The sequence below is a fragment of the Vespa velutina genome, chromosome 23 (genome assembly GCF_912470025.1).
Source record: "Vespa velutina chromosome 23, iVesVel2.1, whole genome shotgun sequence".
Lineage (NCBI taxonomy): Eukaryota > Metazoa > Arthropoda > Insecta > Hymenoptera > Vespidae > Vespa > Vespa velutina.
In genome coordinates, this window is record NC_062210.1 from 2220642 (window position 1) to 2246915 (window position 26274).

The window sequence follows — 26274 nt, forward strand, 5'->3', positions numbered from 1 at the left end:
AAGTATATATTACAAAACGATTATACCAATGATAATAATTTCTCTTCTCGCAATTATGGCCTGCGAAAGAATTCAAAGGTAAGATCGACTTACGATTAATCTGTTGAAACCTTTGGAACGAGAGTCATTGATTACCTTAGGATTACCTTAATCTCTTGACCGAGCTCGTTCTGCGGAGGATAGACAATGTTTTTCTGTGGTTTCCGCTCGACTAACATCCTGTTCGCGCCATAACCATAGAACTCGTTTCTTATCAGTAGATATGCGCATTACCGAATATTCTTTATTGGATTTATTAGACTTATCTTACATTTTTTCTTTTTTTTTTTTTCTTTTCGTCGTTTAAAAAGCATACGATAATTCATTGAAATCGATGGAAAATAACGAAAGGAAAATTATGGATAGGAAATAAAAATATTTGAAAGAAATTCAATTCTTTCTCTTTTTTCTTTCTTCTTTTCCTTTTTCATTTTTTCTCCTTTTTTCTTTTTTTTTTTTTTGTTTTTCCTTTTTTTGCTTTTCTTTTCTTTTTTTTTTTAGAACGAACGAAAAAATGAATGACGTTATTTATATATTCGTCGTTGTTTCCCGTGATAATGTTACACCAGGAGGAAATATAGTACTGACTAAGTACGCGTTTTCGTAGCTCGCACCTCGGCCTTTGTGATTAAAAATAACCTGCACACCTATATGACTAAATAATCGTTACGGTCCATTTAGCTTGGTGCATGCGCACGACGAGACAGTAACCCGTAGAAGCAATTTGTCTTGGTGTCCATCTAACGCGTTTATCACCGAGTCAATTTGAATTCTTATCTGTATAAGTTATCGTCGTTAAAGTCAAATTTTACTTAAAACAATGTCGTTTCTTAATTAAAATTGAACGAGATACTCCTATTAAAAATGGATCTAAAGAAAGATGTATAGTTGTTCTTACAATAAGAAATCATTAATATCGTTGAGAGCTATGAGAAAATCTTTCGATGTAAGAAATAACAGTGAGAAAAGTACATATATATATATATATATAAATATATATAGGATATATACATAGAGCACTGAAAAGTCGGCCAAGAGAATACATGGATCAAAGAGAAAATAGAGATATCGTTTCACTTGCATAATCCATACATTTCTTTGCATTTCTTTCAAATAGAAAGAAATTCTCAAGCAATTCGAACAAGATATACGAGAGAAACAACGATATACAAGACGTGTTTTGCGAATCTTTTGAATCATATTTTAAGTTTTCTAATTTAAATCGATTAAAAATCATAATACGAATAAATCATCACGTTAAAATGATATCTACGTAATATCAAACTTTATATCTAAGGGGGAATTAATTACGTTAAAAATATATCATTCATTTGAAAATTTTAATTCTCGAAGAGATTTCTGTCTTTTTTTTCTTCGATTTCTTTCTTCTTTTTTTTTTTTTTTTTTTTCTTTCTTTCTCATAATCATGATATTCGAGAAGAATTTTCAATAATTAAGATATTTTTAATAATTAAGAATTTTCATTAATGAATTACTATTCAAACAAATTATATAAAACACAATCGTGTAACGCTGCCTGATCTTCCTTCTTTCAATACTTAATTAAAAGAAAAATATGTACAAGTACATATTATAAATATAAATGAGATCGATATAAATATAATTCATAATATTCGTGGGATATTACTTTATCATAATTTTCTTATTACATGATTATTACTTCCGCTTAATTCTGGTTACATCCGGTTATTATATTTATATCGTAAGAATAATTTGTTCTCAGATTTTATCTTTTGAAAAATCATTGTGTTGAATGAAATTTAAAGAGTTATTTAATTCATTGATTTTCATCTTCTCGTATTTATAATGTTTTTTCTTTTTCTTTTTTTTTTTTTTTTTTTTGTATATATAAATAATAAATCGAGAAAAATGATTATATATGAACTCTATCAAGTAGATAAGAAATTTTAATAATTCTCTTATTTATAGATAATTCGTATAATTTTTCAAACTAACATTTTCTAACTTTTAATATATCAATCGATTATCAATATCGTAATTTTCACGTTCGAATATTCGCGAGTTAAAAGTATATCGCATTTAAAAGATATTCTTAATTAAAAATAGTAGACACTACGAATGTGTCTAGTTCGTCGTGTACTTACATTTTTCTGTTTGATTCAAGATTTTCATTTTTATTCATAGATTACACGGTACATTTATTTTCATCGTTTCGATTAAAAAAAGAAAAAAAAAAAAAAAAAAAAGAAAAAAAAGCTACCACATTTCGATACATTTGACGCATCTACATAATACTTCGACATTTTTCAATAATAAATTGAAAAATTACGATCGGCTAGTAAAAAAAAAATTGATGTTATGCGTATAATCATTGGATTAACATTTCGTCAGTTTTATTATTGACTTTTGTAAATGTCTTCATCAATTCGTCGTACTACGTTGACGTATCATTTCTCTGACGTAAAATTTTATTTCTTATCAAAAAATTTTCTTAAAATTTATAAGTTATAAGCAATAGTTATAATATTTTCAACGTATAAATTACATATATACGGATGTAAACAAATTGACAAAGGTCAATATAGATAGTACAGTATTATTTATTTACTGTTCTTCGTAAGTAAAATGTATTAAAGAATATTTATATATTTTGAATGAAAAGATTGGAGTATGTTCCGATAGAAAAAGTATATTGCTTTCGAACGAACTTTCCATTGTGTTATTTTACCTCGTATGTTCCAGGAAATTCGCTTTCACGAAGAGAGAACGTAAACGAAGCTATTCGTCCTTTGTTGTTGTCAGATAGCGTGTGATATTTTCAATGTATGTTATACGAGATCTCTCAGTCCATTGAAAGACTTGTTCCGTAGCAGAACTCGTCTTCGTTTCTGCGGCTTATGTAAGTAATATTATTTTCATATTATAATCATGAAATTAATTATCAATTAATTGATTTTATTCCATTATAATTTATTTATATGTATATATAAATAAATTGTCATTAATATATTATAATTATTAATTGCAAAATATATGTATAATATGTTTACAATAATGAACTTTAAACATTATTAATTTATTATATATATATATATATATATATATATATATATATATGGATAGATGAATAGATAAAAATAAACTGTAATATAGTTAAATTATAATAATAAATAATTCATCAATATTATAATATATTACATTATATTTAAATTATATATAAGAATAATATAAATTTAATTAAAATATTTTACTTATATTATAAAAATATATAATAAACTTAAACTTTTCATTATAATTGATATTATTTTATTCTTATAAATATTAAGAATAATATTGATGTTATTTATATTAATAAATTTATACATTAATATTATATTATAATATTATTTTATCGTTATCTTTAAAATTAAAAGTTAAAATCGGATTTAATTAAGCTAAAATTAATTAATGAATATTATTGTAATTAATTGAACAATATATAATATTTCAATATGAAATGAAAAATTATAACAATAAGAATAGTTTTTAGATAACAATCGATGCTGTTTATTTGTCCTTCCTATGTAGTTATTATTTTGTTTATTTTGTTTATGATTATTTACTTTTTATTATGAATTAAATCTTTATCTATAATAATTCTCTACGTGATAAAACCCGAGTGATCTGTTTTTTTTTTCTTTCTTTCTTTCTTTTTTCTAGCATAATTAGCTACATATTTCGACGAATTTCAAAAATAATTAACATTTTGTAGCTTCTATATAATTTAATTAATTGATTCATAAATTTTTCGATATTTGACTCTCTTCAGATAAAAATGATTTATAAAAATTAAATTTATTGTTTGTTTAACATCTAATATTTTTTTTTGTTTTTTTTACAGATACATATTTCATTTATAAAAGTATAATTTCTTATTACTGCGTGCAATCGCGCGATATTAGAGTCAGTATTAGCTCGTAATGTATTTATACATTTTTGTGCGGTTAAATAAGCTGATTAAAATAAATTAGTTAACAAAATACGTGAAATAAGATAATGTTCGTATTAATACAAGATTCATCATGATCTTGATGCAGGATGCTTATCGTGCAAGAATCAACAAGAACTTTATTATGTAAATTTTCTAATTTTTTTTCTAATCTTCAATAATGTTATAATAGTTTTTTTTTCTTCTTTTTTCTTTTCTTTTTAATGTACAACATATTGATACCAATAATCTTATTCTTTTCTTTCTTTTTTCTATTTTCAGCTGATCAGAAATAATCTGCGAGAGAACGATAGTATCGTTAAAAAAAAAAAAAAAAAAAAAAAAAAAAAACGAGTAAGTCGAGTCAGTGTTCGTCCATTAATAAAAATTTCGATTAGTGATTTAAAGTAACTATTCTTTTTTTCTTTTTTTTTTTTTTTTTGTAACGTACATATGTACGTGTAAATATATAATACCTGAAATCGATCGCGTATAAATCAGTTAACAATAGAGTTAGTATTTATATTTTATTTCGTACTAAGTTTCCATTCGTTTTACACATTCATATATACGTATTTAAGCGTATTAAATTCTGTGCCGTTTCGTTATTAATAAATAATTGTTCCTCTTATTAGAGTCAGTGCATCATAAAAGATGCACGTTAAACCTAATACACTTTCTTTCTATTAGAGAAAATTATTAAGTTAACGTTCATACATTTTATATTAATTAATATAATTTTACAATCTTATTTTAATTGAAATAAATTCAAGAAAAATTGTTTACTTATAATTCTCTTTTAGATAATCATCATATGAATCTACTTTATTGTTTATTTTATTGTTTACTTTATTGTATCTACATTATTGTCAACTCAATTTTAATCTGCTGGAGGATCAATTTCCTTCAATTTTGATCTACGACGAGGACGACGAGTATTTTGGAGTCATCTCAGAGAATTTCTTTTTAAGAAGGGAAAAATTTAAAGATCAATTTCTTTAAACATGTTAATCGTTTAATAGTTTGAATTTTTTTTTTTTTTTTTTTTTTTTTTTTTTTTTTTAATAAATTATTAACGAAATATATTGGATCTAGAAAGATTTGGATCCCGAGCGATATATATTTTTCTACATATATATATATATATATGCCTTTACATTGTTTATATATGTCGATCATTAATTTGCATGCTTATTTTTATTAAACCCGTGCTAGGATCTTCTTGTTTCATCAATTATTTAATCAATAATGCAATTAATTAATAGTTCTTTCGTTCGCATTTGCTCGAAATATTAGTATCGAACTCGGTCATCCATTTATTCGATTTCACTAAAAATATAAATGATTTACTTTGTATCCTTTGGTTCATACTCATTCTATTTAATCGTGATCTAATTCGATATATCGATACATCGATATATCGATCTCTATAAAAAAAAAAGGAAGAAAAAGAAAATAAGAAAGAAGATAAATGCGACTTCAGATTCTGAAATATAAATGAGCATTACGATCAGCATCATGATCATGTGTTTTCTTTTTTTCTTTTTTTTTTTTTTTTTTTTAATTAGAATACCTAATTGTTGAAAAGACGTTCGAGATTTTGTTTGATTATTGTTGCATAAAAAATTAATGAAATATATTCAATCAATTTTTTGTAGATAAATAAAATACAATCTTAACAAGTCGAGTCGAAAACTCCAACGAAAAGTGAATATTTTTCTACTGTCCCGTATTTAAATGCAAATTTAATAGTATCTTCCATAAGGTTGTTTCCATAAGTTGAGATTAAATGACAACGAAGAAAATCCATTAAATATTATTTTAATCCTTTGCACTTTGTGGCCGTGTAACGTGAACATTTCATTTAATTAAGAAAACAGGACTTATTCGTAAAACAAAAAATTTCTTTAAAAAGTATATGTGTATTTGTGTAATATATATATATATATATATATATATATATATATATATATATATGCGAGACATTAATAATGGAAATAAATTGGATCAAAGTTGGTTAAAAACAAATGAGAAAAATAAATTATATTACGAAAAAGTGAAGTGTTTTATAAAAAATATAAATGTACAGAATATGTTATAAATATATTCCCAGATAATTTTTGAAATTGTATAATTGAATATTTGTGCATACGTATAAATAAATAAATAGATACATACATATATATATATATATATATATATATATATATATATATATGAGATATAAAAAATGGAATAAATCGGATCAGAGTTGGTTGAAAAAAAAAACCAAAAGAAAAAAAAGAAAAAAAATTAATAAAAATTAATTAATTAATCAATTTTAATTATTTTCTGTTTTTTTTTTTTCAGCCAAACTCTAATTACATAGTGCAAGGATTTATAATATTAGCCGATACGATAAAAAGTATAATAATAAAATCAGAATAATAGTTTGGTAGGAGTAAAGGAGATTAAAAAAGTACCCGAAGGGAGATTTATCGGTAGAACGAATCGAGTGTAGGGCAATCGATTCGTGTTCGGCCTAAAAAGCATCGAGCTCGATCGTAAAAGAAGAAACTATATATACCTATATATATATATATACACGTACACATACATACAGACATATATATATATACGCGAGTCCTTTTACGCGCGATGGAGAGAAAGAGAAAGAAAGAAACAGAAAGAAAGAGAGAGAAAGAGAGAGAGTTAAAGAGAGAGAGAGAGAGAGAGAGAGAGAGAGAGAGGAACGTTCCAAAAGAATTTGTCTCGGCTTTCGTCTCTAGAAGTGATCGATCGTCGTCCTTGTAAGATCCTCGAGAAAACGAGCGTCTTACTGCTACCGGAAACGTCTCTCCGTAGCTCTCGGCTATCGTAAAAAGAACCGCAAAGTGGAAACGTCCGAGGTAAAGAAAATCGCGTTGCGGCGGACGGAATAGGTTGGCGGACAAAAATGTTTCTCTTTTCTCTCTTACTCATTCACTCTCTCTCTCTCTCTCTCTCTCTCTCTCTCTTTCTTTTTTCTTTTTCATTCATTTCTTTCATTCATTTTTTTCTTCTCTTTCTTTTCCCTCTTACTTTCTTACTTACCTTCTTTCTTTCTTTCTTTCTTTCTTTCTTTCTCTTTTTTTTTCATGAACGAACCGAATCGAGTTGTGCAAGACTTTCCCTATGATTTATGGATTATCAAGGACTCTTTAACCGACCTACATTCTCAATCTCGTTCATTCGCTAAGAAAGAAATTCGTTAAAACGTTGAGAATTGTTATTAGATCTCAATTAAATGGCTCGATCATAAAGATTTTTTCGAGATCCGTTCGAACGATCAAAATGAATGAATAATTTTTAATTCGTCATTCGGAGGATTCTTTCTCTTTTTTTATTTTTTTTTTTTTTTTATTTTCTCTTTCTTTTATTTTCAGAAAAACGGAGACGCGATGAAAAGAGAAGGGAGAGAGGGGAAAAAAAAAAAAAAATAAAAAAGAAAAAAAAAGAAAAGAGAAAAAAAAACAGAAAGAAAGAGAGGAAAAGGAAAAAGGTATTTGAATTCGAAAGCGAAGAAATATCAATCGCTTCAATGAGTCCTTCGATTTCCGTTGGTCGTCAAATTTATTGATCCTTTCAACGAATTCGTGATGCTCACTTTGAAATTGGACGATCGTGAAAAGTGCAACTTTTCGTCAGGGAAAACGATCGAACGATCCTAAAACTTGGATGATTTTTTTCTTCCTTTCTTTTCTTTTCTCTCTTTCTCTCTCTCTCTCTCTCTCTCTCTCTCTCTCTCTCTCTCTCTCTCTCTCCCTCTCATCGTCCCACCCTCACCCTTCCGGCCCGATTCTTTTCGCGATTTACGCGAGTTTACTATACATCGTTGATCAGGTTTCTCGGTGACGCTGCATACAAATTCGTTTTATCTCGCTTACGAAACGAAACGAGACTCGAAACGAGAATCGGATCGAATCGTATCAAATCGAATTGAATCGAATCGAATCGAATCGAATCGAATCGAATCGAATAGCATCTTTTGAAGAAAACCAAACGCTTTTAAAACTCGTAACGAGACACACGTTTAACTTGGGCGATCGATCAAACACCGCTAATTGCGGAACTTCAGGAGTGTTACTTTTCTGTAACGTACGAACGAACGAACGAACGAACGAACGAACGGGAAATCTTTTTGAAACAGCATTGATACCACGATGGACAAATAAATTTTTGTTGGAAGTTAAAGGAAACAAACAAACGAGTAAATAAACGAACGAATGAAAAAAGTAAGCAAACAAATAAGTTGAAAGAAAAATACAAAGAAATAGTAAAACGTTTAACTCGATCATGAGAATAAGAGAGAAAAAGAGAGAGAGAGAGAGAGGGAGAGAGAGAGAAAGTAGATGTCGAATGCTTGTATCCGAATATATTCGTGTTACGATTGCTAGTTTGTCTTTCTAGTTTTACTGCTGCTTACTCTTCGAGGAGTAACGAACTAGATGAAAAAGGGACAGAAAGAGAAAGAGGGAAAGGGAATGCAAGAGAGAGAGAGAGAGAGAGAGAGAGAGAGAGAGAGAGAGAGAGAGAGAGTGAGAAGAAAAAAGGAAACAGAGTGTGCGTCATTAGCACCATTACGTCGCTCTGTTTTCCATCCTTTCGATCGCAAAACTATTTCTCTCCCTCTCTCTCTCTCTCTCTCACACACACACGTACGAACTCACCCTACCTCTCTCTTTTACTAGTATTCTCTGGCTACGTCTATGAAACCAACGCCGATTGCCATACCGCAAACGATCTCGTCTCGTGTTCTTGATTGATGAGCCCTCGAATGGATTCGTCGTTGGTTACGAAACGGTGGCACGTCGTTATCCTTGGCGTGCGATTCGCGTGTCAAGCAGGTTGCGAATAGCGCGCGAGCCGTTCTTCAAACGGCACATTATCGACCGCGACGCGCTTTTGGGATAATTGCGCGTTGCTCGTGCGCCCCAATGCATCCCACTACCTCATCTACTATACACCATACTTGTAAAGTATAGTAGTATTACAGAGTTACTACCTATTCTCTCTAACTAACATTCTTACCTATGTCCATGTAATATTCAACTTACTATTCGTGGATTGTTACGTGACACTTGATAGATATTGTTTCGAACGTTGAAGGATAAAGAGCAATTTATATTAAACTTTCTACCTGGGTGTAATTGGAAAATTAAAAAGAAACATTGATCGATCTGATGCACGGTTAAATCGTTACTCTTAAAAGATTTTATTAACGCGTTATGCGTTAAACTGATGTCTTTTTTTCTTTTCTTTTTTTCTTTTTCGTTTTTTTTTTTTTCTTTCTTTCTTTCTTTCTATTGCTCTTCGTAATATCCTTTTCGCATGCATATAATGTACGTATAATTTTATATGTATTATTTATATGTATTATTTTATATTATAGATTTTTATTTTTCATCATTCGTATTAGACATTATTTTTATTAGGGAGTATGCTTTTTCTTGTTTCTTATTTTTTTTTCCCCTTCTCTTCTCTTCTCTTTTCTTTTCTTTTCCTTTCTTTTCTTTTCTTAGTTCTTTAATTCTCTCCAATTTATTTTTCTTTTTTAAGTATATATATATATATAAATTATATGTACTTGGTTATAATGTAAAAGTTACAGTATTACTTTTATACTACTATTATATTATATTAAAGACATTAAAAAAGTTTTAATATGAAGTATCAATTAATTTTCTCTTTCTTCGACTATAAAATGAAATAAAGGTTTAAAAAAAAAAAAAAAAAAAAAAAAAAAAAAAGAAAAAAAGAATACTTTTATTCAAATATATAATAACATTTTTAAGTTATATGAGGTTATGAAGGAATTTAAATGTAAAAGAATTTATGATAGGTGAAATTTTTCAATGTAAATCGATTAGATCGCTCGATACTTAGGGTTACTATATGTTATCGAAATTTGTCGAATATTTTTCAATATTTCCTCGTAATACAGATAAATAATAATATGATAATATTTCATTAGGGATCATTCTTTTTCTTTATCTTTTTATTTTCTTTTTTTTTTTTTTTATTTCTCTCTTGTTTGTTCACATTCGTTATCCCGTATAACAACGGAGGAGATTTAGAAATATACGAAGAGAAAAAGAAAACGTCGATATTGTCGGACGGTACGTCCGATTCTTCTTTCTTCTTGGCACATCAAAAACTCCACATTACGAGTTGGTCTTTTAATAAAATACACCAGGTGAACCTACTGCATGCAGCCGCGCGTGAACCATATAACCTCGTGAAACTCGTCTTTGGTGGGGAAGCTCGACGTTTTACGAGCTCGTAAAATAGTTACTGCTCTATCACCTTCGAAGTTACACACTGTCGTTCGACAAAATTTCCACTTCAAACGATTCTCCGTATCACTATCATACGATTAAAGGGGCCCTGTTCGATCGGTGTCCACCAAATTGTTCGAACGTGTCGTGTAAATTAAAGTTACTTTTACATTTTCCAATTTAAATTATACAACCTGTTTTATTTTAGTTACTAAAACCTTTTTCGATCGTTAAAATCAAACAGAACAAAGCACAAGAGATTAATTAGCCTTTAAAGGGTTGAAAAATCGATCCAAACGAATTCTCTCTTTTATCATTATTATTATTATTATTATTATTATTATTATTATTATTATTATTAGATATTAAAAAAAAAAAAAATTCAATTACCGATAATACGAATTTTTTTTCAGACTATGAAATAATAATCCAATTAGTTCTTTCATTTTCTTTCTAATTTCGTTATAAACGTAACAGATTTTAATAGATATTTATATATGATCAATCTCAAGGGTTAATAATTAACAAAGATATAAACATTCACTTTGAGGGTGGTTAAGCGCAAGCGCGTATTTGTATATTTGTGTTGTAGTAGTGTGGAAGAGAGAAAGAGAGGAGTAGACAATGTTGGAAGCCAGGTTAATGTGCAGCTTCGTACTTCACCCTATAGCAATACATCTCTCAAGCGATTATTACACGATACGACATCCTGTAATAGCCATTTCGTACCACTTGTTCCCTAAACGACAACGTTTCACTCTAGACAAAATCTGTCGTAAAATCTAAACCAATATAGTAGATAATTCATAGTAACTAAACGTAAAAAGAAGGAGAAAAAGAAAAAAGAAAATAAAAAAAAAAAAAAAAAGGAAAAAAAAATTGCATCAACTATTACATTTTCAATGAATCTGTAAAATGTATTGGGAAAAAACAAAGAGATATATTTTCGAAACGATTTTTAAATTGTATCTCACGAAATTATATATATATATATATATATATATATACAAATTGTTAAATTTAAAAGTGAACTTTGTTAAAAAATGTGACGAAACAAAAGAGAAGAAGAAAAAAAAGAAAAGAGGTAAATAAAATATATTTATTTCTCGAGAATATAATTGAAAGATTTTTATTTTATATAATATAAAAAATAAAATTATATGTTATATTTCGTATACGTAAATAAGGGATATTTTTTGAAATTAAGATCGATGCCGTTTAAGAAACTAGGTCGTACGCTGATCGTTTCCAAATGCAATCGGTATCTACAAAGGTAATGTGTAACTTCGTGACGCGGATACAATCGCATGGATAGCAAGACGCATTGCCAGAACTTTACTCCGCGTGAGATCGCGTGAGTTTTGCAATGGAGATCTAAGCGATTGCGGAAACGCACTTAAGGATCTTACGATTTGTATCAAGTCGATGGATTCTTTTGAGAAAAAAAGAAAAAGAGAGAGAGAGAGAGAGAGGAGAGAGAGAGAGAGAGAAATAAGAAAGTAGTAAAAGAATGAAAGAAAAGGGAAAGAAAAGAAAGAAACAGAAAAAGAAAAGGGGAAAAAAGAAGAAGGTAAAAGAAAAACTTAAGTCTTTCGGTTTCTTTACGATTGTATGAAATTAAAAAGCGCAGCTGATGGCTGACAACGAGTAGAAAATTATCGTCGATTAACCTACTTCCAGTTCCTCGACAAAAGGGAATAAACGACGAAACAGTGTTACAAGTATACTCGTATATATATATATATATATATATATATATATATATATATATATATATATAAATATATATGAATATACATATACTAATATATGCTATATATACATATGTATATAGTAATATATAACGGCGTATGCATTTAGAGAAGAAAATCGTCGACGATTTTGTGAATCGTCTGGGATTTATTTGAAGCTCATGTTACTCTAGGTATTTTAACGACACGGCGTAAACCCTCCCCGCTCCCCCTCCCTCACCCCAACGAATTACTTTCTCCCATGTATAAATACGCAAAACGGTCGTATGTCGTTTACGTTGACAGTGTTAAATCATGAAAGGATAATAGTGACAAACGTATAACTCTTGGTTTTAAAAAGAGAAAAAAGAAAAAAAAAAAAAAAATAAATAAAAATGTAAATCCAATTCAGTTTTAATAAAAAAAAAAAAAAAAGAGAAAAAAAAAAAAAGAAACAATTACATTTAATATTTTTATTACTATTAATATTTTCTCTTTTTTTTTTTTTTTTTTTTTTTTTTTTTTTTTTTTTTTTTTTTTTTAAATAAATCTTAATTCTTCGAAAAAAAAGATTTCTATGCAATCAATCAACGAACTTGTAATTTCTATTGTATACTAACTTGTATATGTTATACATATTTTGTATTTATTTACTTAGTGAGCTATGTTATTCAGCAATGCTGAATCGAGAACGAGAGAATGCAAACAACCAGTCGCGGTAGTTGCGACGATTTCGCAATCCCTCGAGACATTCGTCGCTTTACTTTAAATGCAACGAGCGAACAGTGCAACGCATTTATACCAAATACACGTACGCCGACCGTTCAACTGCTTGTTATTACTAGGCAACCGTGACTTTAGCAGATGCTGTAACAACGCTACGAGTTTCGCCTGTCAATATATACGATCATCCTAAATCTAGCTTATCCGCTTGACATATAAAAATGTTTTCTTTCTTTCCTTCTGTTTTCTGAGGAGAGGGGGTTTTCTTTTTGCTTCTTTTTTCTTCTTTCCTTCGAGTCAATTCATAGAAATATGTTCTGTTACAAGTAGAATTTTATATTTCTAATATCATGAATACAAAAAATACATTACTCGATATATTAATACTATTGTATATATGTATATATATATATATATTATTAATAATAATTAATATTACATATAATATTAATACTATAATACGACGATATAATTAATGAATGAAGCAAAAAAAAAAGATCTTTAACTTTGACTTTATTTAAAAGGAATATATTATAAAATGTAACAATAATTTATATAATATTTCATACGTTTAATTATTTTATGAAATATTCTATGAATGATTTTGTATGATTCTATATGATGAATTAAACTCAGAGCTTGTTTGCATGAATAAACACCTGAGTAAATTATTAGGAAGGGTATTGAGTTTATCAAGCCGAGAATCACAGGTTCGAACGATCATGGGACCAAGGGAATCGGTGGTTTGCACTGGAACGCGTTGAGACGCATCTCGGGACAACAGGGCGGGACGAGTCGAGCGTGCGAGAGAACCGAGGGATCGTATTTTATTGCTTCTCTGATAGGCGAAAATGGGAGCCTCCTGATGCCAACGATCGCAAGGCCACACAATAGGAACCATCGTCCTGGTTATTAATCATCGTATTTCCCTTCTCTACATTCACTTACATCCTGAACGTATACCTACATAGTACATCAAAACGGATGCTTTACGAATACAGAGATATGAAATTGACGACATTTTGACGTTCATTGTGCAGAAGAAGAGATCGTTATCGTTATCGAGTATCATCTTATTCATTCTTTTTTTCCCCCTCTTACATTCCCCCTCTACCTCCTCCCCCATCCATCTCTTCATATCTTCGATTTTGATTAAACGAGAATTTTCATTTGCATTCGCATTCCCATTCCTATTCTAGTCAATTACATACGTACATAGTTATACATACATATATATATATATATATATATATATATATATATATATATTTCTGTACATATTTTATTTCTTTAATTATTTATTTATTTTCATATGTAGGTTAGTAGTATAATGCGATTCATGGGAATTCTAATGTAGATAATAGAATGTTATCAATGCTTATAGATCTATATAACCGTAAACAAAATGAAATATTATATATAATTGATAGAATTTGTTGTTAAGGAAACGATATTAATTCTCTATAATCATAGACGTGTAACTTTGAAGTTGTTTGGTGTTAATATATCATTTTAATAAATTTATTTCGTCTATATCGTTTAAATAATTATTGTCACTTTGTATCGGAGATTTTATTCGGACCTTTTTTTTTTTTTCCTTCGTTTTTTCTCTTTAAGTACGATTTATACGCTATAATTTCGACATTACACGTAATTTTCTTGTAGATACGACAAGAAAATTGGGTTACCTGAGTATCCAACTAACCTGGGATATAAAAACATTTTCCAAATCCTACGAAACGATGGTTGGGAAAGGATTTTCATCCTGCCGAGGATATATTTCCTAAGCTGATACAATATCTCGTCCTTTTTTTGTTCCTTCTTCCTTTTTTTTCTTTTTTTTTTTCTTTTTACCTTCCTCTCTCTTTCTTTTTCTTTTTGTTTCGGATTAATACATGTATTCGTTTCGCTTTCGATATATCCTTACAGATAGATCGATCTTCTTCCTTTTTTTTTCCTTTTCTTTTTTTTCTTTTCTTTTCTTTTCTTTTCTTTTCTTTATTTATTTTTTCCCCAAGTTTCTAGACATAGAAAATATAATTTTTTTTCTTTTTTTTTTTTTTTTTTCTTTTTCTTTTTTTTTCTGAGCGAGGCATGATTGAATGCGTACCTTTACCAAGTAAAATATATTTTCTTATCGTTTCGCTCACAGTAGAGAAGGATCGAATTATAGTCACGCAATCATTCTCTCTCTCTCTCTCTCTCTCTCTCTCTCTTTCTCTCTCTCTGTCTCTCTCTCTCTCATCATCTGGATCGAATCGCGTCTTCTTTTATTAGGATCTCAGAAGGCAAGCAGATTTTTTCGAAGTCTCTTGTATTTTTTTTCATACTCTTTCCCTCTCTATCTATCTATCTACCTATCTATCTATCTATCTCTTTCGTTCTTTCTTCCATTTCATCGCATTCTCCCGTATACCTAACAAGAAAACGAATCACCTGCCATAACGTTGCCATTTCTCAAACGAATCTATTTCCTTGGCCTGGATATTCATATTTCCTAACACACAATAATTCGAAATATCATAGTTACGTTATTATTATCGTCGGTAATATGATCAACGTAATTCATTTTATATTCTATCTCGCTGTCATTTAATGCAGTTCGTTTATTGCGGTCCGTATAAATTAATAATCGATTTTCTTTCTTTTTTCTTTTCTGTTTTGTCTTTTTCTTTTTCTTTTCTTTCTTTGTCGATGAAAAGAGAGGAAAATAAGGGAAATTAAAAAAAAGAAAAAAAAATGAACAGAAAGAGAAAAGATAATATCGGTAAAGAAAAAGAAGAAGAAGAAGAAGAAGAAGAAGAGGAAAAAAAAGAAGAAAAAGGGGAGGGGAGGGAAAAAGAAAATTGATAAGAAAACGTAGGAAGGAACCTTCGTTAAAAGCCACCAAGAGGAGATGATATATCAAAGAAATATGCGGTAAAAGTTCTCCCTTATTTTTTATTTCCTTTCCTTTCCTTTTCTTTTCTTTTCTTTTCTTTTCTCGTTTAAGAAAAAAAAAAAAAGAAAAAGACTTTTTCAACGTTGCGAAAAGCTTCAAAATTTATCCGATTTCTTTTTCATTCAAGATTGAAGTATTCGATAAGCATCATCGTTTTAAAAGAGAAGGTCTTTGTCAACCCTTAACATTTTTCACTTGGCACATAGCTCGATCGAAACAAAAACGATTGATATCGCATAGGCACGACGTTTAAACGACGTACGGTAATTAATGACGGTCCAGCATACATACAACCCATCGTTTACTGTATAAACGAGAGAAAGCCACCAATAGACAAATGAGATCAGCAGTCAAGTTTGGTCAAACGTTAAACAATTTGAACCATGTCACGATCTTTAACGATTCAATTTACTTTTAATTATTAACTAATATATATATATATATATACTACGTTCGTTATATTTATTAATATTATGGAATGAAATTATTCTTATTAAATATAATAGATTGGATAAATAAATGGGTAAAAACAGAGATAGAGAGATAAATAGAGAGAGAGAGAGAGAGAGAGAGAGAGAGAGAGTTGATTTATATAAAAATATTTTTTGAAGTTAGATCGAAAAAAAATAAAGTGACGTGATATCACACGACAGAAAAAACAAAAAAACGTGTTTAAAAAATAATCTAATTCTACTTCTTTGAGTAACAAGAATTGACCCTATAGATCAATAAATCAAACGAATTTTCACGAAAGTGAAATGAAAGGTACTCGTTAACGTTTTGCGATTTCCTCTATTCAAGTTTCTGTCTGTCTGTCTGTCTGTCTGTCTGTCTGTCTCTCTCTCTTTATTCCTATCTATCTATCTATCTATCTATATATCTCTTTCTCGGTCATTCTCTATAACTATCCACAACGAGTTAATTATTGATCATTTTATATCGCTTGATTAAGTCACGATAGTAATCACTGGTGACATTATCTTGTTCATCCTCTACAAATACTATCGTCACTTCCGTCTGTGTGGAATTTAACGATGTTATTTTAATTGAAGATAAAAAAAAAAAACGATTCTGAATGAACGAAAACTTAAGGAGATGTGCTTTCATATGTGACGTATGTTGGTATGTCTCTCGGTACAATCGATTTTTTGTTCTTTTTTAATTATTCCGTATTTTCTTTTTTCTTCTTTTTTGATTTTTCTTTTGTTTCTTCTTTTTTTTCGTTTACACTTTTAAACGTTTTTTCATTTTCCTTTTTTTTTTTTTTTTTTTTTTTTACTTTTTTTTCCTTTTTCCTGTTTCTTTTTTTTTTTTCCCCCTCGATAATACTCAAATCGTGACGATATTTCAAATATTAAAAGTTAAATGTTATATATTGAAATTGGTCGCGATTTCATTCATTTCACAGTCGATCTATTTGTACGTCGAAGTAGATAGCGGATATTACAACCTTTTGAACGCCAAATATGTCCAAAATACAGCTTTTAATGATTTTGACATTACGTTATCCAGCACGTCTGTTTGCACGTGGATGAAAAAGAAAAAAAAAGAAAAAAGGGGAAAAAAGGAAAAAAAAAAGAAAAAAAAAAAAACGTAAAAACCCATTCCTCGTTGACGACCTTTCCTCGACATTATGAATATTCACGGATCGTATCGGTTCGCGTTTTACTTTCCGCACGAAATGCATCGAGAAACGTAATGATAATATCGCTCGATGATAATAGTAATATTCCTTGTAAACGTATTCACGATTATGAACAAACTAGGCACGCAGGTTTTTCCCATTTGACGAATAATTTACGTTTTACGTAAAAAAAAAAAAAAAAAAAAAAAAAAAAAACCATACGAAAAAAATATAGGAGTTGAAATTCTTTTTCTTTTTTTTCCACATTTCCTTATCTTTTAATTCTCGTTTGTTGTAAATGAGAAAAGGAAAAAACGTGAAAAAAAAAAAGAAAAAGAAAAAGAAAAAGAAATAAATTTACATTAATCAAGTTGGTTTATTAATTTTATCTAAATTCTCTACTTAATCATCGTCAGAATAGCGTGCGCTTATTAACAAAAGCTAAATTACATATCTCTGGAAGTGAAAGGATTATTTGAAGCTTAGAGGCAAGGCAGTGTTGCGCAGGCATTTTAGTCGCTAGGGAACCGGAAGTGGCGAAACAGTGTGTCGCATCGACGATATTTCAAGCGAGCACCAGTCCCTGTAGTTGGTTACTTCCCTCTTGGATCAAGACTGCAGAGACGTAGAAATTTCACTCTTGGGAATGAACGAAGGATCCAACCGAATTACCCTCGTAAACATTGAACGCGTAACATTAACGAAACTTACAACCCCTCGCCGCGCCCATCCCTCCGCCGGCCTTTTTCCACATAACACCAAATAGAAATTCATCGTTCGATATAATACGCATCTTACTGTCGATCGTTTTATTACTAAATTTCATAAACGTTTCATTCCACTTCTCGCAATAATAGCTTTTAATACGGGCGTTGAACGTATTAATTAAATAAAAAAAAAAAAAAAAAAAAAAAAAAAAAAAGAAAAAAAAAGAAGAAGAAAAAAGAAAGCAAAGAATGAAAATTCATTTATACGATTTGTCGTTATATTCTTCTTTTCTTTTGTTCTTCATTCTTCATTTCATTTTCATTTTTTTTTTTTTTTTATTTTATCTTTTCTCTTTTTTTTCTGTTTTTTTTTTTTTGTCTCTTTCGAAATTCCACATCCCGTATACGGATATATCAAATACACATGGAAACACAATAAAGTTACAAATGTGTGTACACACACACACACACACATATATATATATATATATATGTATATTATTCAAGTTCACACATAGATTCATGCGGGTTTGACTTTGTAATTACGAGTTAGGATGTATTATCTCCTTTTCTTGTTAGTCGGTCGAAAACTTGGGGGCATCAATTTTTTTTGTCCTTTCTCTTTAATCAAACGGATTTAAGAGGAAGAAGCAACGACGAAATCACGATCAGCTTTCCTATAAAAAGAGCTTTTAGAGTGATAAGGAATTCCTTCAGGAGGACGATGAGCAAGAGAGAAAGAGAGAAAGAGAGAAAGAGAGAGAGACACTGTCGAATTGAAAGCGATCGATCGTTCTCAAGATACGAATCCTTAGAGCTCTCCTTTCCGTTATCTTGGAAATTCGCCGTTTGTCAGAGCATAAGCCGCGGGATAGAGGATAGAGAATCCTAAGCGACGCGTTCAGTATCGCAGAATCTCGATCTGCCAGGTGAAACTCGGACCAATCTTGGATTATCCCATAACCCACCAAGCTGCTCTCTCTCTCTCTCTCTCTCTCTCTGTCTGTCTTCTTTTTCCTCTCTTTTTCTTTTCTTTTTCTCTGCCCATCGTCTCTTGCATTAAGACGACAAGAACGATATATATATATATATACAACTATAATGTATAAGTATACGTATATATTATATATACGTACACACACACACACACAAACATATATATATATATATATATATATATATATGTAATATATATAGACACGCCTATAAATCGAAATACACTACACCAGATACGATTTCAGGAACTATCCAATTAAGGACAGAGCTTATAGGTATACGTTCTCATGGAATGATCGGCGATTTTCTTCGTTCGAACAGACTGACATTTTATCCAATCGAATCTTACGTTCTCTCTTGGCTTCTCATTGGTAAGATATCTAAGTTGGTAAGAAACCAATTCGAATTTGATATAATCAAAATTCTCAATTATATTATATGATCTTATAAGTAGTATCCCTCTTAACTTGAATAAGAATGTTCTACTATTTTCTTTTATATATGTTATATTACACTTTTACTATAAACATTTTATACGTGTTATAATCAGCGTTTAATCCGAAGATTAAAGTCTTTAAGTGGAATCCAAGTGTAAATAGTTGCACGTATTTTCGTAGATTGAATATGTTTCGAAACAAGGGCAAAGGGGGAAAATTTATTTAGGTCAAAAGTCCGCGGTTGAACTTTTAACACTTTTGGATTAATTAAATTACATGAAAGATGAGAACGATATTAATTACTATTACGAATAATATTTTCTACGATGAAAATCGTCTTAGATGATATACAATAAAAAGTCATTTTATCTAACTTATGTAAAAAGAAAGAGAGAAAGAGAAAGAGAAAAAGAGTCCTCTCGTATGATCAAATGAGCGAAAAAGGTTATATTAAGACCAATTAACAAGGTACTCTTAATTTTATTTCTGTAACGTTGTCTCTCTATCTCTCTATCTATCTCTCTCTCTCTCTCTCTTTCTCTCTTTCCTTCGATACTCAGGTATCAACCCGTTTTCATTATCTTTTATTTAATTAAAGAGAACCAACCAAATAGTATCAGTAATTATTACTCTCCTCCTATCTTTCCCTCTTTCTTTCTCTTGATTTTCTCTCTCTCTCTCTCTCTCTTTTTTTTCGTTTCCTTCTTTTTTTTCTTTATTTTGTTCCTTTGATCAATATCCATGATATCAAAACAAAATGGATTTCAGACAAAATCGGAATGCTTTTGCTAGAAGAACTTTTTTTCGTACAATTTCTTTTCTAAATTCTTTTCTTTTTTTTTCTCTCTCTCTCTCTTTCTTTCTTTCTTTCTTTCTTTAGAGCAATATTCGTCATATAAAGAAAAAAGAGAGAGAGAGAGAGAGAGAGAGAGAGAAAAAAAGGAAGTAGAAATAAAATACTTTCGAAGACAGAATCGTTTCGAACAATTTTCGTTCTTTCTTTCGTTCATTTTTTTTCCACCCTCTTTTTTTTTTTGAAACACTTTTTCTCGAAATTTCGGATGGACCGCAAATTGCAAAAAAAGGTCGTCGTTACTTCGACGGAATTGAAGAACTAAACGAGGGTAATGGATACGTGCCTATGCCACAAAAAAAAAGAAAAAGAGAGAGAGAGAGAGAGAGAGAGAGGAAAAAAAAGAAAAAGTAACAGAAATAGAAAGAAAAATAAAGTCATGTAAAAAAAAAAAAAAAAAAAATAAAATAATAAAAAAGAAACACTTCCTTCGTATACTATGATTTTATACAAATACATACGTACATATATAATATAAATAATGAAAATGCATGGAGGCTTATAATATCTTCTTCATTTCTCTTTTTCCATGGAATGATAGCGCGCTGCTTTTTAAAGCAAATGAAAAGCGTAGCTAATATCGACTTCATGTATGAAATTAAATCGTGAAAAATATGTTCAATAGTTCTCTCTCGATAGTATTCAAGCGAAAACTCTTTTTCTCTCTCTCTCTCTCTCTCTTTCTCTTTCTCTCTCACTCTTTGTCTCTTTTTCTCTCTCTCTCTCTCTCTGTCTCTCTTTCTCTCCCTTTTTTCTCACCGGCTTATTCGCTTGTTCGTCTGATCCAAATAAATTACCATTCATAATAATCGCTGGATTTCGACTTATATATCGCTAATGGAAATACAGTTAGAGACACGAACAACCGTGATATCGCACGAGTGCCTGACTCTACATTGACTCTTCTGTCTTGAATTTCGAACACGAACCACTCCAATTAGAGTTGTAACTCGATGACTATTCTCGATAGGTAGTACCTACTTCTCTCGTTCGTTGCAACGAATCATTATTTATCGATTCACGTCAATTCTGTCATGACGAACATTCAATCCTTTTAAAACTGGATAATGTAGATCCGTACATAGAACCGATATCAATTTATCAACGATGCTTATCTTTACGATTAACGAGCAAAGTGAAGATCTCATATTAACGAAAGAATATCGTTATAATGAATAATAATATCTAATGCGTTAAATATTGCAGACACTTTGTCTTTTTTCTTTTTTTTTTTTTTTCTTTTTTTTCTTTTCTTTTTTCAAATCATCCTCTCTAAGATATCGTTTGTTATTGTATTATATAGAAAGAGAAAAGAAGAGAGAGAGAGAGAGAGAGAGAGAGAGAAAAAAGAAAAGAATAATGAAACGAAACAAAAGAAAAGATTAAAACTGTGAATGATATAAGTGATAAGAGAAAAGCGTGTCTTTCTCGTTTGGAAAAAAAAAAAGGAAAAAAGGGAAAAAAAAAAAATATGTTATTAAACATGTATTAGATTTTATTTCGTGTTAAATGAATAATTTCTTTCTCTTTTTCTTTTTTCTTTTTTTTTTTTTGTCTCGATGCCATCACAATTATTTTCTCACTTTATCATTTGACAGCGTGTCTTTTTTATCATCCTACCTTCCTCCCACCCTCCATTCCCCCCCCCCCCCCCCGACCCCGCCCCCTATCCGAGCAATCCCCACAAAGCTCATCGTCTATTGATAAAGAACAACGAAGCCTTTTAAATGCCTTTGGGAATTTGATATCGCCGTGCAGAAGCACTTCTCATTCTTCCGTTTAATTGCGTTTGTCTTTAAAAAGAAGAATTACGTTGCAATGAAAATCGTAAATTATACTCATCGATAAGTATTCGTTTGTATATGTGTTTGCACATAGATATAATACATACATACCATGTAGATAGATATATACCTACGTACCAACGAATCAACCAACCAACGAACCAACCAACCAACGAACCAACCTACCAACCTACCTACCTACCTACCTACCTACCTACCTAGCTACCTACCTAGCTACCTACCTACCTATCTATCTACCTACCCACCGGTAGAGTCCATTATCGTGAACGTTCGATCGTCGACTCACGCTGGACGCTCGAGGTAATGACGTCCATGAATATTTATCGCGTCATCGTTTGAATTCGCCGCATTTCTCTCGCTTCCTACATCGTTTCCTCTCTCTCTCTCTCTCTCTCTCTCTCTCTCTCTCTCTCTCTCTCTCTCTCTCTCTCTCTTGCTCTCTCTCTTTCTCTCTCTCTCTCTCTTCCTCTTCCCGTGCAATGTAATCGTTCGCTCTCGGGAGAGAACCGATGCGATTGAAATCTTTCCCCGTGTTTCCGGAAATTCTCAATGTCATTAACTGTGATAAACGTTATGTAATGGACGCCAGTCAACGTGAATACTAATTTTAGAGATTTTCAATTAGAGAAGGAGCGAAGAAAGAAAAAAAAAAAAGTGAGAGAAAAAAAATGGAGAAAAAGAAAAAGAGAAGAAAAAAAAAAAATAATAATAATAATAATAATAATAATAATAATTTTCTTTCTCGGGAGATACTTCCTTTTTTGATTATTCGATTATATAGAAAATTCGCGTTACGTCGAAAATCAAAATTTAATTAATATCCCGATAGAAAACCAATCGGAAGTTAAGTGGCCGTACGATTCGTCATTGCTTTCGCCATCTCGCAGTTAATACCAATTAGTCCTTTCTCCAACATTTCTCTCTCTCTCTCTCTCTCTCTCTCTCTCTCTTTTTCTCTCTTTGTATATTTTTTTTCTTTTTTTTTTTTTTTTTTTTTTTTTTTTTTTTTTTTTTTTTTTCTTATCGATCTCTAATATGCGAGCTAATCCATGAACGGGAACGATTCCACGAGGAGATTCGAATGCAGTGATAGCGTGCTTCTATCGGTAAATCAAACGAATCGATACACTTAATCTGGCATCTCTAGGCAATACGACGTTGGCCCATCCCGACTAGTGAATTTATGACTCGCCGGACGATCGAACGATAACATCGATAAATTGCAGTTAGTCGTGATCATCGTGAAACTCTGGACTATCTTCTTTCCATCGTTCTATCCTTCTTCACTTTCTCTTTCTCTCTCTCTCTCTCTCTATATATATATATATGTGTGTTTCTCTTTCTCTCGGTTTCTATCTCTTATCTATCTGTCTATCCAAAGAAAAGAGACAAGCTAAATCGTTTATTCAATCTTTTGTTTTACGGATATCGAACTATACGTATGCACATTGAAATTATGATATCGCGAAAGAATCTTTTAGTACTTCTCTGAAAGTCAATTAATTTCATTTATATATTTAATGATAAATAATTATTCTTTCTATGCATTTTAATAATAATAAAAGAAAAAAAAAAAGAAATAATTTATTAAATTATCGAAATTATTTATTAAAAAGATAACACTTTTAAGAGATCTCACATAGAGAAGGAATATTTGATAATATTCTATAGTCATATGTGTCTATATATATATATATATTCGTATTGGCGTGGTGTCGATAGGGTGAAAAGTATACTTTTTTGAAATACCACGATGGGGGATAGACGAGTAAAAAAATGAGTCTAAAAACATTTGAAAAGAAACACTCGACCGTACTCATGTATTTGTCTATTTTCTTCGTCGATCGAAAAACATTGGGGGAATAGCTTGGAATGGGCCTGGCTAAATCTCGAAAGAAAAACAAGTATGGCACACACCTTCGTGTCACTGTCGTAGGAAAACAAAATTCCCTCCTTTCTAGCAAGCCACGTTCGGCAAATAATTCTCTCACAAACTCCTCCTCCGTTTCTACTTTTTCTTTCTTCTTTTATCTTTCTCTCTCTCTCTCTCTCTCTCTCTCTCTCTCTCTCTCTCTCTCTCTCTCTCTCTCCCTTTTTCTCTTTTTACACTCGCATTCTTCCCCTTTCTTTTTCCTTTTCGCGTGACGCATTTGGTACACGAATGAGAATGCATCTCGTCGAGATTTTCTCGTAAAAACTCGTTACATTCTTATCGTATCTCTCTCTCTCTCTCTCTCTCTCTCCCGATTACACGGTTTACATGTACGAAAAGAAGAATAGTTGAAATAGTGTGACATAAAACTACTTGCAACCTTGTTTATTTTTTTTAACGAAATAAAAATGGAGAGAGAGAACAAAAAAAAAGAGAGAGAAAAAATGTTAGTAACTACCTAACTACTGTTGATTTTTATCTACCCCGTTTCACACATTTTTAAGTGATAAAAAAATGTTAAAGAAAATAAAAAGGAAAGAGAGAGAGAGAAAATTATCCTATATGTATATATATATATATATATATATATATGTATATATATATATATATATATATATATATATATATATATATATACACATATATGATTAAATGATAAACTTGACATTTCTCCCTTTCTCTCTCCCTCTCCATCTCTCTCTCTCTCTCTCTCTCTCTCTCTCTCACTGTAATCTATCTATCTAACTATCTATCTATCTCTATCTCGGCCTCAGTATCTCTCTCTCTCTTTCTCTCTTTCTCTTGAATCATTCATTCAAGTACGCATGCTTCTTTGATCTCAGTTTCACATAGTGACCGAAAGCGCCGACGTTTAGTCAGCTTTGATAGACGTAAAATTTATTTATTCACTCACGTGCAACCTGCCTGTTTCAACGTGCAAATATCGTTTGGGGTGAGGCGGGGAAAAGCAAATAGCTCGTATACTTGTTGACTTTTCTAAAAATTGACTACTCAATTTGTTTCGTATTTCTTTATTATAGCACCATTTTTTCCCCTCTCTCTCTCTCTCTCTCTCTCTCTTTTTCTCTTTTGCTAAATGAACAAATAAAAAAAGAAAATACATTTCCAAGCGACAAATTGTTCGAATTTGTCAATCTCCAATAATAACTTACGATCAATCCGATCAAAAAAAAATTAAAAGTATAAAAGAATAAAATTCGGATCGTTCGTACCGATGAAATCGTAGAACGAACAAGCTGTTTCTAATGAATTATGCAATAAGAAATCACGAAAGATTTCGTGGCGTGCTTTACAGGATGGAATTCGTTTTATTTCTTGCGTTATACGGAACGTAGTAAATAGGATAAAAAAAGAACGAGATAGTATAGACCATCGACGAGAGAGACGAAAGTTGAGGGATGAGAGACCACACACTTGTACTAACTCGAATAATCTCCAGGACACGGTCCTAATAATACCCTACGGTGTTCACCCTTGTCACTGAAGGACTCAAGGGATGATTCGGAAAATACGTTTGACACTACTACCACCAACACACCATTACTACTACCAAAACTACCCTCCTTTAGGAATTCGTCGTGGTTCGTTGATATTGCCCATTAAACGCATACTACCCTACTGCTGCTGCTGCTGCTGCTGCTGCTGCTGTTGCTGCTAGCTGATACATGTGATTCATAAGAAGAATGGAACGTAAAAAGAAGTTATGTAGCTTTTCGATAGGAGGATAGAGGGGAGTGGTTAAAGAGGTAGAGAAGTGGGGATAAGGATGAGGTTACGGTTAGGGTTGTGTCTCTGGATTTACGGAGAAGGGGAAAGAGAAAATATAAGAAATTAGTCAAACAGCACATCTGTCGTCTCTTCAATATAACATGAAAAAGTCGCCAGATAGCGTATCGGTCGATCGGTGCCCATAATCCCTTTAGCTTTTGCCCAGTCGATGCGCAGAAATAACCGCGGCTCGATACAAGCGAACTCTCCTCGCGCTAATGCCTCTTGGGGGATGTACGCGAGGGTGTAGAGGGTAGACAGAAGGGGAGAAGAAAGTCTCTCTGGCAAGGAATACTTTATGAGGATGACAGATGCGTCCTCGGATTATCCTTTAAACACACACGATTCCTTTTCCCTCTCTCTCTCTCTCTCTATATATATATATATCTTTTTCTCTCTTTTTCTATCTTTTTCTTTCTTTTTTTTTTTTCTTTTAGACCTTTCATCCGTTTT

The 26274-nt window shown here is 30.8% G+C and overlaps 1 protein-coding gene across 3 annotated transcripts in view; it reads right to left on the reverse strand.

The window, feature by feature from the left end:
- LOC124956670 (igLON family member 5-like) overlaps positions 1-26274 on the reverse strand; it is a 72406-nt gene that overhangs the window by 28072 nt on the left and 18060 nt on the right. Inside the window, exon 1 of one of the 3 annotated variants that reach the window (XM_047512800.1) lies at positions 136-408. The exons of the other annotated variants lie outside the window; for them this stretch is intronic. The gene's annotated coding sequence lies outside the window, so the exon portion shown is untranslated. Of the gene's footprint in view, positions 1-135; positions 409-26274 lie in introns of those variants that run through there. 3 annotated transcript variants of the gene reach the window in all.